This window comes from Lampetra planeri, chromosome 33 (assembly GCF_965212315.1).
Source record: "Lampetra planeri chromosome 33, kcLamPlan1.2.h2, whole genome shotgun sequence".
Lineage (NCBI taxonomy): Eukaryota > Metazoa > Chordata > Hyperoartia > Petromyzontiformes > Petromyzontidae > Lampetra > Lampetra planeri.
Genome location: NC_136139.1, coordinates 299,811 through 306,336, shown reverse-complemented (window position 1 = coordinate 306,336; position 6,526 = coordinate 299,811). Strand labels below are relative to the sequence as shown.

Genomic DNA, 6,526 nt, shown 5'->3' with positions numbered 1-6,526 from the left:
GGTGCGGGGTGTGGGCGCGGGACACGCAGTCCTTGGCACGCGGGCTGCTCGCGCTCCGCGTCTGTTACGATCTGTGCTCGCTCCCGCGTGGAGATGTCTGGGGGATGGGTACTGTATGTGGGATTTGAAGGGGAAACCGGTTTATCAGATATATGCACACACACACCCCCAAGATGATTACTCAAACAATGCAGCGCCTCTCTCGGGAGTGATGCAATCGGTGAACAGCTGCATTTAATAACGGGATAATTAATTAAGGGATGGCTCTCCGCCTATATAAGGGGGTTGGGCCAAACACCTGGGAGCTGTCGGGTTGAGGGAGGATCCTTGGTCGCGGCTGGGTGGCGCGCCGCTGTGTTTGTAGCCGCTTTCATGATCACGTTTTACATGATGTAAGTGTAAAGTGAAGAGGTGGTGCGCATACAGGATGGATAACGAACATTCTGTGGCCGCTCCTATGAGCTGCGAGTCCCGCCACCACAGGCGTGAGAACCACAGCAAGAAAATATAAAATAATCCTTGTTTTATAATAACCATTTTTGGTTTTCACACCTGATGATTGCTTGTGTTGCAATCGAAACGTCGTGAGACTTTTATTGTTTTATTTTTTATTATTTCCCTTTACGTGACTTTACCGAAAGAACCAAGAATATGAAGCCGTGCAGTCACGAAAGCTTTACATCGAAATGTAGCCAGGTTCTTAATCGGAGTGAGTGTACTGGTAGCCTATAATGTGGACTGTGGCCTAGTTTTTAAGCTGGTGAGCGTATTGGCAGTCTAATTTAGACTGTAGCAATGGTGTATCTGCATCGGCGATTGGGGAAACTAAACGACATGTCTTGGACCGTGTTCGTGAGCTCAAGGCAGATTTGGAACACGGTAGGACCAATACTTCTGCCGTGGCGGATCCTTATTTTAATACGGCTGGCTCGCGAAATGTATTTCTCGAAGACGATGGTACTTTGCAAGCCGACTGGCTATCAACAAAGATTCGTTCATGAAGCCATCCATGTACGGAGACCATTTCAACCGAGAGGATGGTTATAAACTCTGCAATCATTGGAAAGATGTCATCAACCACTTTGGGTCATGACTTGATTCCTGTGTTCTTGTCAAACACACCATCAGCAGTGTGGGTGTGCGGAGCGAGGTGCAATGATTGCCTGGCCGCCCTTTGGTGTGGTTGCTCGTCTTTCTCCGACATTAACATCAGCTACCCCCCCACCGCCCACGCTGCTGACACACTTGGGCTACGCCCATCTCTAAACCTTTATAAAGAGTTTGCCTTTAGAGGCTAACCCCTCGCTTTCCTGATGGCTGCTTGTGTTGGGGTCGAAACGTCGTGGTTTTTTATTGTATATGTATTACTGAAAGAACCAGGATTAAGTCTACATTATAGACTGCCAGTACGCTCTGATTAAGAACCATGCTACAGTCTACATTATAGACCGCCAGCACGCTCTGATTAAGAACCATGCTACAGTCTACATTATAGACTGCCAGTACGCTTTGATTAAGAACCAGGCTACAGTCTACATCATAGACCGCCAGTACGCTCTGATTAAAACCCATGCTACAGTCTACATTATATACCGCCAGTACGCTCTGATTAAGAACCATGCTACAGTCTACATTAGTGTTTTTTGTTATTTTTATTCACTTTATTTGTTAATAATTTTCTATCTTCGTGACTTTACCGTAGGAACAAAATAATTTGAATTCCTGCAGTCACAAAAGTTAAGTTAAAATTATATAATTCACAACGGTGTCTCCTCACGTTTACGTGCATGAATATTTCCTATTGCTGTGGCGATAAAATGTCAATGAAGCAAATGTGTTTTATAATAACCATGGTAACACCGGTCAGTTACCAAAAGGAATATCTCTACCCTGATATGCGTGTTGAACACGTCTACAGCCGCAAGTAAATGTATACATTTTAAATCTATACATTTTAAATGTATACATTAAGCACGAGTACAGGTTTAGTGCCAGATTAGTGGGGGATGATGGCAGTGGTAATGCATCGTTAATACCGGATGAAGGCGATGCATGCAATACCGAAGTGTTTTTTCGGTCAAAATTACTTTGGTATTGCCACGTCATTTTCTGGTGAAACGACTCCAATCGGCTTTGAACAATTTGTCGAAATGCCCCAACTCACCTCAGCACTTTGGAGTCGGGGGGGGGGGGTAAACTTGTACCCCATCTATAGCCACAACCCAGATAATTTACCTCGCTCGTTACAGGATAGCATGTGAATGTTTTAAGCAAACACGATGTCCGCTGTGATCCTGCCAGGACGACTTCCATCGGTCGCTGAAATGTGACCAGTGGATTCGTGAAGCCAAATGGTATCCATAATCATTGTTTCCTGGGGGGTTTCGTAGCACGGGGTTTTTCGCCGAATTCTTCTGAGAAGGCACTTTGCCCGTAGCCACCAGAAGTCCAAAGCAGATAATTATTGCATGCTTGAGGCGGCATGCATGTTGAACTACTCTCGTGTATTTATACTTCGTCTACTTTCGCACTATGTACGTAGCCAGTGCATGGTATTTGGTAGGATTATCTGGGTAAACGAGCGTACTAAAATTGTCATTGTTAGTTGTATTCGGCCATTTGTAATTGACATAACTAATAACCAAACAGACTAAATTTCGATTTAAAGCTTTCGTGACTGCAGGGATTCATCTTCTTGGTTCTTTCGGTAAAGTCACGTAGAAGGGAAGTAATAAAATAATACAAATAAAACATAATAAAATGAAATAATTCTCACGACGTTTCGGCTACAACGCAAGCAGCCGTCTTCAGGTGGGTATCGGCATGCGTTTACCGAAAGAACCAAGAAAACCAAACAGACGTTACCGGTACCACTGGGGCAGCCGCCCACAGACGTTGAACAGCGACTTGTGAATGGAATTGGGCCGACTGATCCACCACGCGCATGCCTGGCTGTGCTGTGGGTATCTGCATGCGTTTGCAACATAAGCGTCCGTCATCAGGTGAGAAGCTTTCCCACCTGATGACGGACGCTTGTGTTGCGCCCGAAACGTCGTGATTCATTTGCTACCTACGTGACTTTACCGAAAAAACCAAAGAGTATGGATTCCTGCCGTCACGAAAGCGTCAAATCAAGATTCACAGCCTTGTCTTAAAATGTTTCAAATATCTATGCCGGAATTGTGGGACAGTCATATTGTAAAATATTAGTTTTATATTCTTGGTTCTTTCGGTAAAGTCACGTAGAAGGGAAATAATACAATAATACAAATTAAACATATCTTATTATGTTTAATTTGTATTATTTTGAATATTAATCCATGCAGTCACGAAAGCTTTAAATCAAAATATTAGTTTTCGTTTAAAAACAGATTTAGTACTGGATTCCGAACCGTTCAAAACTCTGAAATACAAACTGTCACAGGCCTAGGTTAAAGCACTTCTGAAAGACTCAGTTTACAGGGTTAGGTTTTAGATATTCCTATTTCTAAGCCAAGACTGGGCAACACTCAGTGCAGCTTCCCAGATTTTCTAGAACAGGTGAGAGCCACAGTCAGTCGAAAGCTCTACATCAGATGTCCAAGCAGAAAGAGCTCAATATGCCCTCTAGTGGTAGCATCAGAGCGGAACCTTGTAGAATTTGCCGTTGTGCATATGCACCTTCTGGCGGGACCCCGGGGTCCCGAATGAACGGATGTCAAAATCGTAATTAATTTGCTTTTTGGCGACTCCGTCCCACCCGCCTGGCGCGGATCGTTCTGTCGTCGTGTCCAAGCGCAGCGGCGAGGACGAATGCGCAGAAGAGCCGAACAAGCGAATGCTGCACTCCACGCTCGGGTACGGGCAAGATCACAAGTCTCATCCAAAGCTGCTCAAACGGCCTACACGACTTAAGTCCTTCATTTGTCATCACGGTATGTATAACACAGTGAAACTGCTCTCTTATCTTCATTATTATTTTTTACCTACCAATGTCTGCAGCCAGGATCGATCGATGACAATCCTAATACCTGCAGATATTTAACAGATGAGATGCGTTGCACCGTTAATTCATCCTATTTGATAATACTTATCTTGTACGTATGCATCTGTGCAGATAGGTTTTTTTTTTGCGGTTAAGCCATAGCCCCCACATACCGCTCGTATCAATGCGCATAAGAGGAGCGGCGACCCACTACTCTGTAGAGTAACATTGGTATAAACGCTCGCTACAATATGAACATCGCGTTAGAAACGCCTTCTATTTTGCCTTCTGTTTACAAAGTGTGTTCGCAATCCACACTGAGAAACACGATGATTGACAGAGGGGTGTAAATTATTTTTTCGATAGTGTATTTAAATAGGTGCTGCAGGTAAGTAGTTTTCAGTTTTAAAGGCGGCATAATTTAACAAGACAACACTTGCCACCATCCTTCAAACCCATTGGTGAAAAAGAGCAAAGTTTTTGTTGACATTATAATTTCATGTTTATGCGAGAGCCGGGGGCTTATGGGACCCCGGGGTCTCGCCGTAAGGTTAATATTTTGCGCGGTATGTGATACATTCTTCAGACCCTTAAAAGTTATACAAATAAGCGCTCGATAAATGGAGTAATCGCTAAACGCCTGGTGCGTGGTGGTGGGTTGGGGGCTGTGGCGAGCGGTAAGCGGGGGGACCACGTGGAGCAGCCGCCCTTTGTGTCGTGGGTAACCACGTGGACTCCCCACTCGGTGCCCGCCCTCAGCTTCTTGATGGTCTCCGTGTCGCAGGCCTGCATTGTGGGGGGCGGGGGGGGATCCACCCCCTTGCACCCCTCGGTTCAACTCGGGCATGCGGCGTCGCCATCTCGTCGCTTAATTGTGCCCTTGCATTGTCACAGACCCTCGCTCAACTCGGCGATTCACAATCCCCTGCTCTGCTCACGCAGGTAACCGTGTCCACTACGGAATGATTGCGCTCCAGTGGCTACCACTGGCACGGAGCGCTGTGTTGAATGAACGCTTCTCGTTTACTCCCGCTTCTATACAATGAAGGGGGGTCCTCGGGACCAGTTCAGATACCACTCCCCACAGGTGTTAACCTCGACTGGGAATCAAGCTCGGGTCGATGGCGGGGTTCATCGTACTGCGTGACAACTGCTGTTGCCACCATGCCTGTAACAGGATCTCATCTGACAATACATTTGTAGAAACTAAAAACAGAACCTGACAGCCTGTTCTTGAGTTGAATATTCTTTGGGACGGAAGTATAATTACGTATCCATCCAATTAGTTTTCCAAGCTACCTGAATGAATGCCCCTTATTAGAATAATATAAAACTAGAAGTGACAGCCAGGCGAGTGTGAACAATCTCAAATGCACCACCGTGCCCCTCCCATGCCCTGGTCGGCCTCGGGCATTTGCTCCGCATGAGTCGGGGTAACTGCTCCTGTCCGTCTCCTGCTCCGAGGCTTGACGGTAACGCTTCGCCGCCTATGAATTGCTTGACCCACTTCGTGCCACATTACTTTGACACGCGCACTCCGCCATGAATATCGGCATCCCTCCAACGCCCGTGTTCTCGGAATTCAAGCAGAGCTCCGTTCTAATTTCTGCTTTCGTCTTATTACCACCAGCCTCTGTGCAGCTACGAGCCAATCGGCGTTGACATGAAGGCCACCGCTCGGGATGCGCTGCTCGACGGTGTTTGCAGTCCGTACGCAATCCACACACACGGCTTGTACTTACAAAAGAAAACCACTCGCATTTATTTGGGATGTGTTAAACGTTGCTTAGTTTGTTTTGTCTTAGGCTGCAGTACTTACATACTAGTGGATAACCAAGTGCCTTCTGCCGACTCGTCAATTTTCTCAATCCATACTTGGCAGGCAAGGGATTAACGTAAACTGTACAGTCATCAGCCATTTAATCCTCTGCTGATTAAACACATCCTTGACGATATTGCTAGGAAATCGCCTTGCAACATTCAAATTCAGCATTTCCATGCTCAACCATTTAAAAACAAAGCTGCCAGCATTATTGATGTTACACATAACTGTCGATCATTGCGTTGATTTGTAAGCGTATAACAAGTGTTAAACTAGATCTATTAAACTTGTAACTATCGCCGCTGGTAAAAAAAAACTAAAAAGAAAACGGTGAAAAACAGAACTGAGGTATGCCCGTTGAAAAAATGATTAAAGTATTACATTAGTGGAACAGATTTCCTACAATGCCTCTGAAATGCAAAACGATCAGAGGTTCCCCATCAGTGTCAACACACGTGAGTAGCCCAACGTGTAAGATGCCGTCACTTATGAAAGTTATATAAACAGTGGACGAGTAATTATCTAAGTTTCCATCGAAGCAGCAGTCCATACCATAGAAATGAAATCGTGATCTATTTCGGTTTGCAATAAAGCTTTAAGATTTTTAAAGTAAATTTGAGATGACGATTTTAGAAACATAATTTTTCAAGTGGTGAACTTTGCGTAAGGATTCCTGCAAGGATTCATGTAAGTAGTTGGAGTGAGTGCAGAGTGCACAGGTGACGACGCAGCAGGAGCCC

The 6,526-nt window shown here is 45.2% G+C and overlaps 1 long non-coding RNA gene across 2 annotated transcripts; it reads left to right on the top strand.

The window, feature by feature from the left end:
- The first annotated feature begins 307 nt into the window (after positions 1–307).
- On the top strand, positions 308–6,102 carry LOC144729555 (uncharacterized). 2 transcript variants are annotated; one of them, XR_013587722.1, is made up of 4 exons: positions 314–392; positions 3,781–3,914; positions 4,859–4,906; positions 5,595–6,102. It is a non-coding gene; the product is annotated as an uncharacterized LOC144729555 (long non-coding RNA). The 2 variants fall into 2 exon arrangements; XR_013587723.1 differs by lacking the exon at positions 4,859–4,906 and having other exon boundaries at positions 308–392.
- Positions 6,103–6,526: the final 424 nt, after the last annotated feature.